Here is a 16,978-nt window from a genome sequence, read left to right as displayed (position 1 = left end):
TTTACTTTCTTTTTTTTTTTTTTTTTTTTTTTTGATAGGAAAACTTCAACCAATACTTTTGTGTAAGCCTGTGAGGTAAGCCTCGACTTCTAAACTAACTTCCTAAGCTATAGAACTAAAAGAGCATAATCGTAATGTGATACGAATAGTCGGAAGAAATTTAACATTTATTTAAAAACTATATATATGTATTTAAAAACCGCTATATTACAAAGTCTTTAACTATATTTTTATGAATCTGTATAATTTTTTAGAATTTTAAAAGGATACATATATATATGCAAGCTCCCTAGATTTCATGTAGGATAGGGATTCTTTTTGTTTCGCGGGTAGCACGACAGGCTGTGTTTCACGGACAGACCGATCTTCCCTTGTTTTACGGACGACCATTTTAAGAAGCACGTTTTTCCCGAACGGACGGACAGAGAGTTACATTAGAGACAAACAAGGTTACGGAATAGTTATTTAAGATTTTAAAGACTGAAGAAGAAAGATCGGTAGCTCAGGACGTTGAAAATCGATTCTCAATTTTCAGGTAAACATTGTACTAAAGACTTGTTATTTCCCGTTTATATAATTATTGTTATTTATTGTTATAAACGCATATTAATTGTCGTTTATTTTTGTATTTTATTATTTACTTCATAATAAAAACTCGATTTTCAGACTACAGAATCGATCCCTGAATTATCACCAAATTACGATCTTACAAATCGATTTTCACTACGCCATGCCGTTAGAAGTGAAGCTACGTATCGCCATGAACGAGAACGCAAGGGGGAGAAAATAGAATGCATAAGAATCCATAAGGAAACCAGAAGATGAAGTATGTGATGTCTTTCCTCCAGAATATCAAGCAAGAGATCATCGTCCGTGGTTATTCAGTTTATCGATAGTGAAGAAAGCCGCAAACAGCTTAACCAAGGTAAGCCATTACAGAAACATTGCACTCGCGATGGATGACGCAACGGCAGCGTCATACATCGGTACAAGTTTAAACTTCGTGTTTCGAGATATTTACTTAGAAGAATCGGAGATCATCCCCACAAGGAAAATAAAGACCGAAATCGAAAAGCCCAATCTTCAAATAGAAACATTATTAGAGATCTTCCAGAAACAAAACATGCATGAGAGAGAAGGCACAGACTTTGTCATAAAACAATTTGATGGAACGCAAAAAGCCACGGATTGGAGTATGAAATATTCATATTTCACATACGCATCCCTTCCATACTATAATATGAGTATGAAACCGAATACGAAAAATACGAAATCCAAACTGATGAAAAAAGGATCAAGAATTTGAAGAAATATTTGGGAAAAACAGCATCAGAATGGTACCAAGCAAATCTGCTGAAGGATGAAGAATACAACTGGGAAAATTGGAAGGTGGCAGTTCAAAAAGCTTCTGGCAATAAAGGTTGGTCTGCAGTACGATACGTTTATAACTTTAAATACATTTCAGGTTCATTCACTGAATATGCCATAAAAAAGGAATGATTAATATTGGAAGTAAGGAGGAAGACTTCTGAAGAGACAGGGATAAATCTAATTGTTATTGGATTACCCATACACATTCAAGATAAAATCGATAAAGAAACAGTACAATCAACAAATGGGTTAATCGAATTCTTGGGGCAATATCAGACGAAGGGAAGAAAAACACAAGGGAATAACGCAAGATTGGACAGAAAGCCAGAGCCACCGCCCAAGAAACAACCTTGTGTGGTTTATGAAGCACTGAATTTCCCAGGTCGATTTCACCCAATAACAACTCACTAAAGAAATACATGCACATACTCATTGATCATTTTTCAAGGGCTGTTTTTATGTCCACATCGAAAACACAACACACAGAAGATATCATAAAACTTATAGACTCGACAGGAGAAACTGATTCCATAAAAATTATCCTTGCAGACCGATACCCAGTAATGACATCCAAAGAAATTCAAGAGTATAGGAGGAAAAGGAACATTAAATTAATTTTCACCTCGACAGACTGCCCATCCTCCAATGGACTGAACAAAAGGGTAAATCAAACATTAGTAAACAGGATCAGATGTAATTCAGACAAAAATAAGAGAAAATGGACAAAAATCACAGAAGAAAGCGTAGAAGAAAACAATAACACCAGACACAGTGTAACGGGGTTTGCCCCAAATCATTTACTGAATGGAAAAATGATTGAAATCGTCCCTAAGGAAATAATGGTGAATAAGATAAACCTAAAAAGAGACAGAGAAGAAGCATTCAAAAACTCAACAAGAAATTTCGAAATCAACAAACAAAAATACGATAAAAAAAGAAGAGAACACGAATTTAAAATCGGTGATATGGTCTTCACCCATAACGGAAAAAAAATGAATAGAAATAAGCTGAAAGAAATTAGGAAAGGACCTTTCATAATTCTAAGAAGGATTTCAAACTCCATATATGAAGTGGATAACGGTAATCGGGGATCTGAAGGGAATCTGTTCCACTCCCCATTCGAGGGGCGGTGTAAACTCCCTAGAGTTCATGTAGGATAGGGATTCTTTTTGTTTTACGGGTAGCACGACAGGCTGTGTTTCACGGACAGACCTTCTTTTGTTTTATGGACGATCATTTTAAGAAGCAAATTTTTCGCGAACGGACGGACAGAGAGTTACATTAGAGACAGACAAGGTTACAGAATAGTTATTTAAAACTTTAAAGACTGAAGAAGAAAGATCGGTAGCTCAGGACGTTGAAAATCGATTCTCGATTTTCAGGTAAACATTGTACTAAAGACTTCTTATTTCCCGTTTATATAATTATTGTTATTTATTGTTATAGACGCATATTAATTGTTGTTTATTTTTGTATTTTATTATTTACTCCATAATAAAAACTCGATTTTCAGACTACAGAATAGATCCCTGAATTATCCCCGGATTACTATCTTACATATATGTACATATTTGTATATATATAAATATATATATATATAAATATATATATATATATATAGAGAGAGAGAGAGAGAGATAGAGAGAGAAGGAAGTAATCTAAAACTTTGTAAATTTGTAGTACATGTTTAATGAGAGAAGTATAAAATATCTGATAAGCGTAGATCCAAAAATTAATCCTATTTATTTGATATACCGTACTTTTTATTTAACATTTAAATCGAACGTTTAAATCGAACCCTCGATAGAATAGATAGAATAAACGTCTCCAATAAAATAATCTCCTCCATCATCTGATTTGAATTCAACGAATTTTTTTTTATGAATACACATAGAGAGAAATCTACCTATTGTGGACACACGTACAAATCAATAAATAATGCATGTCGTGGAATATCGGCTACAGAAGGAATAAATAGAGAATTATGTATTATCCACAGATGGCAGTTATACAGTGACTACGAAAGGTATTTAAATAATATGAATATAAATACATGATACATGTATTAAACTTGGTATTATTTAATGGTACTTTCATACGATTATAAGGATTTGATTTGAAATATAAAAGCTGATAGGAAAACGGTTCATTGGAAAATATGGACACGCGCAAATATTTTCTCGTGACCGCAGTATATTAAAACAGAAAGTCAAATGAAATATTTCTTATCAATGGCGAAGGATATTTTTCTCTTCTTCTTGACCCAGCGATTGGATTTCATCAATATTATATAACGTTGATTAAAATTTCCTTTTCTCTCGAGTGAGTACTATAAGAGAATATAAAATATAATATATATAAGAATATAAAATATATAAGAGAATATAAAACTGCGTCCTTTTACAGGCAACCATGTATATTCCAAGCGTGATGAAGGGATTAGATCATCGTATCGTAAATTATGCTTACTTCCAACCCCAAAGGCAGACTTTCTATGTGCTTGTTTCTTTGCTTCGAGGGCCAGCGAACTCTTCACTCTATATGACAGAAACAGCCTAGAATCCAGGGGGAAATTTGAAAGTCAATCAAGGAAGGAACTACAAGATGGACAGAGCAAGGTCTCGTAGAAATGTATGAGATTCGTTTCTCGCAAATTACGAGATACGGAAACGTTTAAAGTCATCTACAGGCGGAAATCTGTTCAAGACAGTCGCGGTAATGTTTCGACGTTATATTTCATACGTTAAGCCAGCTATTATTTAAATATGTTCTTTGAAATTAAGTAAAATCAAAGTAGCTGAAAAAGTACAGCTGATAAAATTACGTTCAAAACGTGAATGAACAATAATTTTTACTTTCGTTACGCTGTTGTTATCGATTATCCATTATTTCTTATGGCAAGAAATGGGAACGTGCTCAATTTACGATAAAAACGAGAAACAATACGTAAAATATTTTTCATTACGCTTTCGCGATATAAGTGGCGAATGTAATTGAACAAGAATCATTTTTGATAAATGTAACAGATATATACCGTATATATATGCAAAATATATTGTAACGTGTTAATTCATAAAGTTACGTAAAATTATTGGAAATCTATGTACGTAGGTATGTTTAAATATTTCATTCATGTTTTTATTCCATTGAATTGCAAGTTATATAAAATCATTTCATTAATAGTATAGTTCAATGATATAAGAATTGCGAATTAAGAATATTGTTTATTAGTGATATAAATAATTAAATTAGTAATAATGTATACTTAACACGTTCTTGTATTTTGTTATTAAGGTAGAGTTAAATGGTTAAAGAATTAAAATTATTTCGCTCTTCTTTCAAAATTATTTCAATCTCAATCTCATGTTTTAGAAGGGAAAACTATAATTTTTGTTCTTAAAACATATCATCCCCTAATAGTCTGCGTTCGAATCATGATTATTCTAAAAACCACTATGATTGTGTTATTGAAACAACGTCATCAACTAGTTTCTTAAAGTACGTAGATGCTATTGAAACAAACTACGTACATGCATAGTAAGTTTATATGAATATTAAACATAAGAAACTTCGTTTGACTTGATTTGGCTGAAATCAGCTTGTCGAAGTGCATCATAGAAATAAGTCACGTCGATCAAAGTTGTAGCGCAATATCTATTAGACTGTCATTAAAGTCATCGTTGGTACATTAATAGATGGTATCATACAGTTAAACGACATGTCATAATATTCTTTCATCTAAACCATAGTAGCAACAGACTGTTTCCTACAGACTAGAGGTATTTCATGGGACGATCATATAAATTCTTAAATACAATAATGTATAATACACATACGTACATACATGAACCAAGTCTGTAAGCATAATCTATAGACTATAATAAATACGTGAAACATTTTGAATTCTGTATTAGATTTGAAGAAATCTCGAATAAATCAAAAGATATTAAATACTACAAAACTGTGAGCATTATTAAGGATTAGGATGTGATTTTTTGAAAGATATAAATATAATTTATGAATAGTTTCAAAGATGAAGGTGAAAGAAATCTGTAACAAGAATTAGTCCCTTAAGGAAACGTTAATTACTTTGTTACTGTGGAAACACTTGTGGATTCTTCGTTATAAAACTAACAATTATCTTTTATCTAAAGGATATGTTAAAATACAAAGATCCTTAAAATTATTCGATGGAATATCCTATTGATATTAATGCTGATTACCTACTTTTTAACCTATCATTTACAAAGAACAGTTTATTTATCGAAGCTATAAACTTTTTTGTCCACTTCAGAGCTTTCATCGACGATTTATGACGTACATGGTGCAATAATGCCTAATGCGATTCTCTTTAATATCCCATATTGCATACATTCTCGTACCGATTACACAAATTGTTTGAATTCAAGAAACATGAGATCACTATACCGGTATAAATTTGTTATTTACTTGATCTGAAATATCCTTTCAAGTTTGAAGTGAAATTGAAATTCTTTCAAATAACCTTTGACTTAACGATGTTATTTATAGTTTCGCGTTTATCGATATTGATTCCCTAAATTTAACTGATTTTATATGTATATTTATTTTACGATTTAAGCATTACATGTTAGTTTAAGTATCATTTACATACCAGCTACTTGAAATCCGTTTAATTTCATGTAACTTAACTAATTACAGAACAAGGTTTAACTTTTACGCTAACTAAGCTCAAAATGTCCATGAAGCATGACTTGTTTCTGGAAAGTCATTTAACTATTTTAACTAACGAAATGTATAACGAAAACTATCGATTTTCAGAACTTTATAATATAATGGAATCGTTTTACATATTTGCGGACAAACAACACAACACAGTTTTCGTCTATGAATATGAAATAAAAAATTTAAATAAAAATTATATTAATCCTTTCGGTACGAGTTGTTTTTTAACATCGATGGTACGTATAAAGCAGTAAAGCATGTGCGTGACCTGAATACATTTCCGGTCTTTTTATAACGATTGTGAACAAATAATGTACAAATAACCTTCAAAACTATAACGTATGTTTCCAGATAAAGAAAATAATCACAGACTTCGCTGGATGCATAAGCATTCATAGACAACATCAATGGAATTTTTTCTGATTAATATGTACTTCTCCTGTAGGAAAGTATGAGATGACTCGTTTGTTTGTAAGAAATGTTCAAGAGCAGTTATGAAATCATTTACGGATTTCACTACGTTTTACATATTCGAAACTTTCCATCTTTGCATTTCTTTTCTGTCTCCCCTTTCTCATGAATACTTGAATACATGATTTTTTCAAATGTAATAAAAAAAAAAAAAAAAAAAAAAAAAAAATGCTAATTCGTATATTACAAAAGTTCACAAAAATAATCGTAAGAATCTGTTCTATTTTTCCTCGTATATTTCCTTGTTTGGAAAAAGGAATAATTTATGACTTGTAATTTGTAAAATTACGCTAATAATATCAGTTTACTTGTACAAGATGGCCACCATACACATATTTGTCACATTAGAAAATATAGACCTAACCAAACAGGAATATTACACATTACAAGTTAACGTACATATATATGTAGTATCTATTTACAAGTATCGCAGATTACCTCTCGAAAAGTAAGAAAACATAAAGACTAAAGTAAAGTTGTAAATCTAAACTACAGTTCAAGTTATACAAGGCATGCAAAGCTTCTCTTGAAACGTTAGGTGCGTACTTCGATATACAATATAAAGAAACATAGCCCGCGAGAAAAGCTATATAGTACATACCATACCAGATCCCTCGTCATAACTTTGTCAATATGCGCAACGAAATCGGTAATTTTCGCGCCACCACTCAAACACCGTTTCTCTCGCTTTGGATAATTGAATCAAATCCAGATCGTCCATGTTTACAGCGAAGCAACATGTGATACCGCCAAAAGTGCTTTCCACCCCCTCGCATAACTGACATCGGCCGTCCGTGGATCCAACGGAAGGATTTTGAACGTTGGAGAATGCGTAACGCTGATTGGCTATTGAGCTCGGGGGTCGATCGTAGAAGGGGACGCCGGGTCGCAACGAGCCTCACAGTACCACTTCGACTGTGAACGCGATAGGAATTGGATCGTCTATTTTACAAAGCTCTTTTATCTTTTGCAACAATTACATTCGAATGTCTTTTCAAGCGCTAACGACATAATCGACGTTTGGTAAGCGATTAGTAACTGCGAATTCGTAGAATTCGTGGATAATTCTCGAGCTGTTTCGTGCGTACGCGATTTTAAGTGGCACGCAAACATGTGCACCTATTCGCGTAGCGCAAGAAATGTATCACGGAGGTCGTTGCAGGTAATATCCATCGACAGACGGGACAATTCGGGTGCACGATCTATGCCTATGACTGTGCAGTAGGGCATACTCTTCTCGACCACTTGTCTGGCGCCAACCACCACTATTGTCTCGCGAAGGCCAAGCTGTAAATCTTCGTTGCTTATACCGTTTTCTTGGTGAGTGTTAATTTTTTACTTATTCGATGGTATAATAATACCGTTATTACGAGGTAAAAGTTTTTGCATGTGTGATTTCTTGATTGAAGAGACGCTGTCATTATTAAAAGTTTGAATATCCCGCCAGTAGCGAGGGAAACATAATACAGAATGATTCTTTCATTTGCTTACATTCGATTTGTTAATTTTACTCCTATTCTCCTTTTTAATTCGTAATTTAATTGTGAGGACATATGCTATGGAGCAATTTTTGTTACTTTTAGCATCGTTGCTTTATTTGTTAAGACTGTTGAGCAATACGATCGTTTACTTTATTTACTGCCTTGTTTGCTATTATTTTACTTTTAAAGACAGGTATTTTGGAAATATAAACTTCTACATATTGGTATAATATTGATATACTTAAAAATGTCGTTTAGTGAATAGGAAAATAGAACACTGAAGGTTTAACTAATTTAAAACGATTTAGTTATTTAGTGATTGATTAAGGAGCGAGAAGATTTCGAACGTAGCGAAATTATTTGTTGATTGAATATCTCCTCCAACCCGACAAGCAATGCGGGTTATTACAAGTAGTTTTTACTTAATTTCCAATTAGTTATCGTATCTATAAGGTGTGGTCAAAATTTTGGTACATAAATTTAGCTTGCATCGTATTGTACCGATTTATTTATATATCCTTCTTTATATGATTTATGTTATTGAGTTAGGATTATATTAAATTATTAATAAAATGAAAGAAACATGGAAATTAAAATTAAATAAAATAGAATTGCATTAAATAAGAAATAGAAATAAAGTTGAACTAAAGCAAATTCAATTAAATTATTTCTTTTTACTTGCCTATGGGATTCTGGAATTATTAAAGTTCCTATTACGTACTCGTATTCTCGCTAATTTTTAAAATGAATTGACTATGAAATGAATGAGACTATTTCTCCGATTCTACAGAACTCTTGTTATTAATACATTAATACATTATGGAAAATTTGAAACCAATTCGATATATATATAGAGGTTGCAAGGCATTTATTGCAAACATATGCTTAACGAAAAATTAGTATACAACATTAGTAGTAGTCTCAAACATACAATTAATCGCAGTAAATGTCCTGCGACTCTTACATACATTGTCATACTCGTTTGAAATTGTAATAATACGTTAATCTTGTCACAGTATCGATAGGATATCAAGATATTCTTAATAATATGTCCACAAGGAGTTTGCAGGGATATTCAAATATTTTCGCGAACCACTGTAATTCAGCACAAGAGCAGAAAATTCCAGATTTTTTAGTTTTCGATCAGAGTGAATGTTTATACAGGTAACATTCGCTATCTCTGTCCATATTTACCGAACATTTCTATTAAACCTGCGCCAAGCTCGTAGAATGCCTCAGGTCGTATATGAGATGTCAGTTTTATCAAACGAAACGGGACCAGCTAATGTTTAATCTCGTAAACTGAAGTTGCCAGCAGAAAAGTACGGCTCTATATAGTAATTGGCGAAGACAGTGAAACGCGAAAGATGAGAAAGAAACAAAAGGCGGGGGATACGACGAATCATGGCAATCCATTTTATTTTCCAGCCATCGATTAACGACCAACGTTTAATTTCATTTCTTTCGCAAAACTCAATTAGAATCGTCGCGACAATCGCTAGAAACCGCAGGCAAATCTGCCAACGTATCGATCGTAGCGGACGCCAATCCCTCTGCGTTAAATGAAATAACGAAATTCAAGATGTAAATTTCACGAAACTTTTCCTCTCGGATTTGTTCGCCAGTTGATGCTTCAAATACTACAGAATATAGCTATTTGCTTTTTGCTGGAAAGCTGAGCGCTATTTCGCTTATACGTGAAACAGCGAGAATTAGGTATTTCAAAGACACTGTCTATGGAAATCGCTGAAAATTCCAGCCATTTAATTTCACACTGACCTACTCCTGTTTTTTAAATACTTTAGGAGAGGGCGCTACTCGTTACCATTTTATATAGCCATGAAGCGTTTAATCTTCGAAGGAGGATAATCTTAACAAGATACATCTCGGGGTCGATATTATCGGAGATGAATAAAAGTTTTTCGATTCTTCATATTTGATTTTTTAAGTAGAACTTTCCGTTGATCCTGGCTTGAATCTTCTTCTTTTTTCGTGCACCCAAATGCTTATTATTAGATGAGAGCGATAGGAAGGTTTTTCGTGTTTCGCAACATTAAAGACAGCAGGAAACGAGCTAATAAAATTGAAGTCACTTAGCCCTTAATATATTTAATATGAGTAATTTTTTAAATATAGCCATCTATTAGCGTGCGTTTGAACTTTGCGTTTTTCTTTTTCGTGCACCTGAACGTTTTTTATTAGACTGAGTGGGACACGTACCTAGGAAGCTTTCCGTGCTTCGCAACTTCAAAGTAAACAAAGGACATTTGACAAAGTCAACAAGCGACGAGTTAATAAAATTGAAGTTAAGGTAGACAGAACGATAATACGTATGTAGTACCTCTGTGGAAGATAATATAAAATGGAAACGTATTTGACGCAACAGAAATATCTTTCTGCAAATATAGCAGACGAGGAATCAATTTAGCAAAATAATTAAATAAAGTTGTTGAGTCGCGAATTACACGCATGTAATACCAGATAAAATAACTTTAATAATCTTTGTTTCTTATATTCTCGTGAATAATAATTTTTTAATCGATAGTTCCATGGATATTTAGAATAATATCTACAAATTATTTAGAAATGCATAAAAATCAACGGTATTAATGACTCGGTTAACCGGTTAATATCGGATTCTTGCTATTGTTGTTACATGACTTTTTACTATTTTTTGTCTATTGCCAAATAACCTTTCTCATGGTAGGCAGATCGTACACGATTATAACGTGGAGAAAACGTGAAGGGTAATCGTTTTACTAACTCGTTGCCTTAATTGGTTTACCTTAACTATGTTGGCTGTGTCAACCGATGATACGGGTTACGCTTATTTCGTTGTTCACGCAACACGGATTTGCTGTACAAAGTGCAACGTCACATAATACAAAATGAAATTTATTTTCTTACAACTGAAACGGAGACTCGGTTTATTATCTGTGATTTTTATCGAAAGGTATAACCATACCAGATATAACGTTACAGAATAAAATACGTCGCGAAATACCATTACAGCGTGCTTGGTTTTATTTTCTAATCTTTTTATCCTAACTTATCCTAACTAACAAGCTCGTCCGTGTGCCTTGTAACGTAACGGTAGTAATATAGTTTTTACGTTCACTCGCATACGTAGCTTGCAACGTAGTATACTTTATGTTCAGACTGCTGGCCATAAACTCGATTTACAATAATTATCCTCCCTCTTGCCTTGCATTCTCGCTTAATCATACACACACACACGCAAAACCTTATTTTTATTATTCTTTTATTTTATTCTTTTTTTGTTATTTTACCCTCAGTTGCGATACGTAAAAGATTCTTGTAATTACGCTCCATCTAAGTGTTAGCCTTATACCTCTAACGTTATAAATAAATTCTTAATATCGAATCGACATCGCAGAAAAGGTAAAATATGGAACACTCACATCGGTTAACAGAACAGAAATGTAGTTGTTCGTAATTATCGAGATCCGAGCATCAAATTGTTTGACTACTTGATGATCTTATTTTCGTAAATATACAAAGAAAGACAGACGTCTGTCTCAGTGTGGTTCCGATCGTTCGGGATCTAAATTCAGACCTAAAACTGTAGGTTCATTCTTCGCCATGAGTTTCATAAGACAGTCGCTAACGAGCTCGCTAACCGAAAGGTCTGCGACTGCGACCAATTGCTCTGGAACCGTACGACTTTTAAAACGATAAGGATCGACGACGACGAAGACTGAAAATGCGAAATATATATGTCGGCTGGACGATAGGATTGGGGGTGGAGGTGTTGGATGAATCTTGGTTGATATTGGCCATCGATGCGGTGTAACAATGGTAGAGTTTATTGGCACAAGTGAGTGGTATTACAGCGTTGGTAATTAATCACAATGTTAGATACTCACGGCGCTATGACAATGGCCTCGGGTCCGGTAACGAATCCGCGGTCAACGGGATGTCGAACGTGTATACTTCGTGGAAGTCTAAGTTATATTCAGGTCGCCACAGAACAAGCACTACGTACCGGACAATTACTTGTATCGTCGTTAAAATCGTACGAAAGTGTGTCTCTCCATCACGGTGACGCTGTCGAGGAAAACTACGATGGGTGTGTCTAAGGGCACGAGATCATCGGATTCGTGGAGAAAAGTCTTCATTCGGAAAGTGAGGGAAATTGGAGTTACTTAGTTGGTGGAAATTGGGGAAGGGTGCTAGCCGTTTGTCGGTTTGAAGGACTTTCGTTAAATAGATCTTAAAATTTATAGCGGGTCCTCGGGCTAGCCGAACATGTACTGTGAAGAGGCATCAACATCTGGCAATCGTCTTACTCGAAGCATAGTCTGCGTGTGGCGAGCCACGGGACAGAAACCATTGAAACGTTTACCATCGTTACCATCGTTTACCATCGTATAGAGTTACTTCCTGCCTTGGTTAAACAAAACGTTCATCCCCTTGACCGCGACTACGTTCGGCGACTGGTTGTCGCCTCGAGTCCGAGCTCACTATCATAAACCTCGAATAAGTACAGTCGGATCGAATGACAACGGCTTTCTTAATACGGCTATGGTGAAATCTAAATTACGGTACTAGGTGTCTTCCCAAAGTTCCGAGGCGAAGGCTCCGGTGCTCTTTCATCTCCGACACGGCCATTCTGACTATCACACGTCCTCGGGTGTAACTAAAATATTGAGTTTTCCAACATTAGACTCGATACGATTAACATCATTTACAATTTAACTAAGTGCTCGAATGAGGTAAGGATCCAGTATAGCAACAAATCCTGTACGGGGGTTTGGCAGCAAAGAAATAAAAGATAATGAAAATTAGTAGCGTTATAGTTAGTATTCAAGGTGATAGTTGCATCCTGCAGGTTATTAGTCGGATCGTAACGGCATGATGGACCATTTTCGATTTCGCACTCCAAAGGATCTCGGTCTTCTAGATCGTATGAGCACATAGAGCTTCGTTCCACGGTTTCACCGAGCTTTACCATACTGTCGCCCCGAGAAGCGTGCGAGTCACATCGCATGTCCTCACTGAGCCTCATCATACTGTCGCCCCGAAACACGTGCCAACTCGTTCTGCCGGGTGTTAATGGCATAGTGCTACTGATCTTCGGAGATCAAAGTGCTCATATCGTCATGGTCACTGTTATTGCCTTCACTACAGACATCCAACTCAGCAGGGATGCGACCATCTGGCATTTTCCTCAACCTATCGTGACTGTATTTGTACGATCGCTTACCGTCTAATGTCTTTAAGATATACCTGTCCCCTTCCAAGACTTCTGCTATTACAAGTGGACCTCTAAATTTTGGATCTAATTTGGTTTGATTCCTTTCCTCATTCTTGCGTAATACGAAATCACCGAGGTTAAACCTAATCACTCTAGCTTTAGCTTTGTCGAACTTGCCTTTCTCGTATTTAGCACTCGTTTCTATCCCTCTTATTGCCTGTCGTCTTACATTGGAGATATCGATTTCCTTTTCCTCCATGTTACCGGGTAACAACAGATCGTAAGGTCTTGCCGTTCTACATATTAGTAGTTCTAATGGGCTCGAGTTGGTCACGCGGTTGGTGGTACGGTAGTACAAAGCCAACTGTATTTCCCCAATCGCGTCTTGCCACGGCCGCCCGGTCGTCTCTACTACCGTGAACATATTTTTCAATGTACCCATAACACGCTCTACCTGTCCGTTGGCTCTACTAGCACCGGTCGCTATCAAGTGAACTTTAATTTGCTTGCTTTTGCAGAACTCTTGGAATTCTTTACCCGTGAAACATCTTCCCTGATCTGCTATTATCCGGCAGGGACTGCCGAATAGAAATATAGCGGACTTGAGTGCTTTGATGGTATTAAGGGAGTCTATCTTACGGGTATGATGCAGATATAAAAAACTTCGTGAAAGCATCTACTAAAACGATGGCATATTCCTTGGAGTCATTCTTGCCACTTAGCTTGCCCGTTATGTCCATGTGCACTGTATGCCACGGTATGCTGGTCTTGGGTATCGGATGTAGTTCGGCTTGTATCTTACCCGAGCTTGCCTTCGAAACTCTACAAGCATGACAGTTCTCTACGAATTTGCGAACGTACTTTGCCATTCCTTCGAACCAGTAATACTCGTACAGTTTCTCGAGCGTCTTATCCCAACCCAAGTGCATAATTGACTGATGCACATGGTTAATAACGGACCATCTAAAACCTCTCGGGACAATGGGCAGGCAGAGGGTTTTGCCCCCCCCCCCCCCGCTGCACTTTGCGGTAAAGGGTACCGGAACGCAACTCGTAAGTATTCGCGACATCTTCCGCGAGCTCGTCGTTTCGTAGTTTGCGGGTGATTTCTATAATTTGTGGGTCGCGACGCTGTTCGGCTAACAGCCAGTCTTCCGGTATTTCGGCCAGATTGATTTCCTTTTCCGCGATTTTATCAACCTTACGGTGGTCTAAGTCTACGGGGTTTCGCGAGAAGAAATCTACGTGGGCCATCTTTTTACCCTCTCGATACATGATGTCGAAGGTAAAAGTCTGCAAGTAAGCCCACCACCTGTGGACCCTGTCGCTTAAACGCACTTTATTACTCGACGCTTTCAGCGAGTTGCAATCCGTAACGACAAGAAATTCCCGTCCATGTAGGTAGTGCCGGAAATGCTTGATGGCGTTTACGACTGCCAACGTCTCTAGTTCGTAGGAATGGTATCTAGATTCCGCGGGGGTAGTTCTTTTACTGTAGTACTCGATTACTCTATTTTTGCCGTCGACCTTATGCGTCAAAATCGCCCCATAACCCTCCGAGCTAGCGTCAGTGTGTAGTTCTATCGGGTAGTTGGGGTCAAATATCATTAGCACCGGCGCGTCCGTCAGGATGGAAACTACCTGTTGTCTTATTTTGTCGTGTCTATCGGTCCATGTTATATTTTTGTTAGGTGAGGTGAGCGCATACAGGGGTTTCATCATCTGTGAGAATTTAGGGACGAACCTGCGGAAATACGAAGCTAACCCGATGAATTGCCTGAGCTGGGTGATGGTGGTCGTCGGCGCAGGTAAGGAACTTAGGGCGTGTATTTTACCCGGGTTCGGGCGGACTTCTCCGTTGTGGATCACATACCCCAAGTAAAGTACCGATGTCTTCAAAAAAGAACATTTCGCGAAGTTGAACGAGAATCCGGCTTTCGCAAGAGTATCTAATACGGTGTTCAATCTTTCTAGGGCTTGATCTATCGAGTCGGCAATAATTAGGACATCGTCTAAGTAAACAACGACGTATGAATACGCGAGGTCGCCTAAGGCGTTGAAAATGGCCCTCTGAAAAACGGACGGTGCATTTTTCAATCCGAACGGCATCGTTACGTACTCATATTGTCCGTCGGGTGTCACGAACGCTGTGTACTCTGTCGAGTTGGGATGTATGGGGATTTGATTGAATCCACTGGCCATGTCCAGGCTAATAAAATACTTTGCCTTCTGTAATCTCGCAATTTGATCTGAGATAAGGGGTAGGGGATACCGATCCGCGACCGTATTTTTATTTAGCGCTCGGAAGTCTACGCACAATCTATCTGAGCCGTCCTTCTTCTTCACGAGCAACACGGGGCTCGCGAATGGTGACTTACTGGGTTTTATAATGTTTGCTTTAATTAGTTCGCTGATTCTCTCCCGCACGGTTCTCCGCTCTTCCTCGCTAAGTCTGTAAGGACTTTTTTGGACGGTGACGTTAGGGTCGATTAATCGTATTTCTAGCTGGCCCGTACTTACGCGAGTACGTGGGAAACCCGTAATGAACGAATTTTTGAACTTTTCGAGAATAGAAATCAATCGGCCTTTATCGTTACCAAGTACCTCGGTGTCCACTTTGCTAAGATCGATCTCGTTTTCGAGGGTCTCATTACAGGCGTTAACTGTCTTCGTTTTGCAAATCTCGAGGCTGTCGGGCGTAATATGTACGTCGAAGCCTTGACTTAGAATTTCGCGACCAATCATGATATCATATTTTAGGGAGGACTATCAGGGAGGACGTGAAAAGTTATCTCCAGTGTAAAACCGTTGATACATACGGTGGACAAAATCTGTGTCGTACTCTTAACGCATGTATTCCCTATCCCTCGCATCACTACTATTTCGGTCGTTCTCCTGCCGGAAAATTTCGGGGCTACGGATTCTTTAATTAACGAGCATTCGGCTCCCGAATCGAAGCAAAATGAGAACGACTCACCCTGGTGACCCAGTTTACCAGTTGAGGCCTCCACCACGCAGGAATGGACTCGACGTTCCTTGTCGTAGTCGCCTCCTCCTCTCCGCCCATAGCGGACAATCAGGTGCGATGTGGCCCTCCGCTCGGCACTTGTAGCAAACCGCCCCGGACGATGTACCTGGTCGGCTTTCTCCTGGGCGTCGTGTCCTCGTTTCTCCGGTCCGCATCCTCTTGCGGCACTCGGTAATTTTATGTCCGGGAGTTCCACAGTGGTAGCACCTGACTCGGTTCGATGTCCTGCTTCGTTTTACTCCAGGTTCCGTCGGTGGATCGCTTGACGAAGAAGTCAGCCCATTCCTCGCGTAAGAGAAAGCCTGCATCTGTTCATAGAATTGCTCCCGGGTCCGGATGTTACGCGAGAATGCCAGCCGCTCGGCCTCCCTGTCCGATAAACGCAGTCGATACGGGACGAAAGCGTTAACTGCTTCGATCATGGGTAGATTTTCCCGCCTCGACCATAGGTGGGAGCGAATTATTGTCCCCGTGGTGCCAAAACGCGAGGGAAAATATTCGGTAAATTGTGTCCAAGTAAGACCATTGACCGGAATTTGCGAAAACCACGGTGCTGCAACAGCTTCCAGAGCACTACTTGAAAGGAGATATAAGTCACCATCGCGTATAGACCTCCCCCGCATAATCACACTGGCGGTCGCGTACCACGTGGCTGCGTCGGTACCCGCTATTCCGGGGTTGAAACGCGGCAGCGATGATTGGAGT

At 37.7% G+C, this 16,978-nt stretch overlaps 2 protein-coding genes and 1 long non-coding RNA gene across 9 annotated transcripts in view; 2 read left to right on the top strand and 1 right to left on the bottom strand.

Moving 5' to 3' along the window:
- Positions 1 to 16,978, bottom strand: part of LOC126916447 (uncharacterized) — a 103,734-nt gene that overhangs the window by 16,196 nt on the left and 70,560 nt on the right. The window lies entirely within an intron of this gene.
- LOC126916453 (uncharacterized) overlaps positions 1 to 16,978 on the top strand; it is a 105,421-nt gene that overhangs the window by 32,318 nt on the left and 56,125 nt on the right. The window lies entirely within an intron of this gene.
- LOC126916459 (uncharacterized) overlaps positions 1,659 to 16,978 on the top strand; it is a 29,811-nt gene continuing 14,491 nt past the window's right edge. The window contains exons 1-6 of one of the 6 annotated variants that reach the window (XR_007710585.1): positions 1,659 to 1,753; positions 1,921 to 2,753; positions 2,885 to 2,934; positions 3,266 to 3,693; positions 3,778 to 4,086; positions 6,172 to 7,866. This is a non-coding gene — a long non-coding RNA (uncharacterized LOC126916459). Of the gene's footprint in view, positions 2,754 to 2,884; positions 2,935 to 3,265; positions 3,694 to 3,777; positions 4,087 to 6,171; positions 7,867 to 16,978 lie in introns of all 6 variants that reach the window. The other 5 variants (XR_007710581.1, XR_007710584.1, XR_007710586.1 and 2 more) reach the window with 5 other exon arrangements.

The sequence above is a fragment of the Bombus affinis genome, chromosome 5, assembly GCF_024516045.1.
Source record: "Bombus affinis isolate iyBomAffi1 chromosome 5, iyBomAffi1.2, whole genome shotgun sequence".
NCBI classification, from domain to species: Eukaryota; Metazoa; Arthropoda; class Insecta; order Hymenoptera; family Apidae; genus Bombus; species Bombus affinis.
This window is presented reverse-complemented; position numbering and strand designations above follow the sequence as displayed.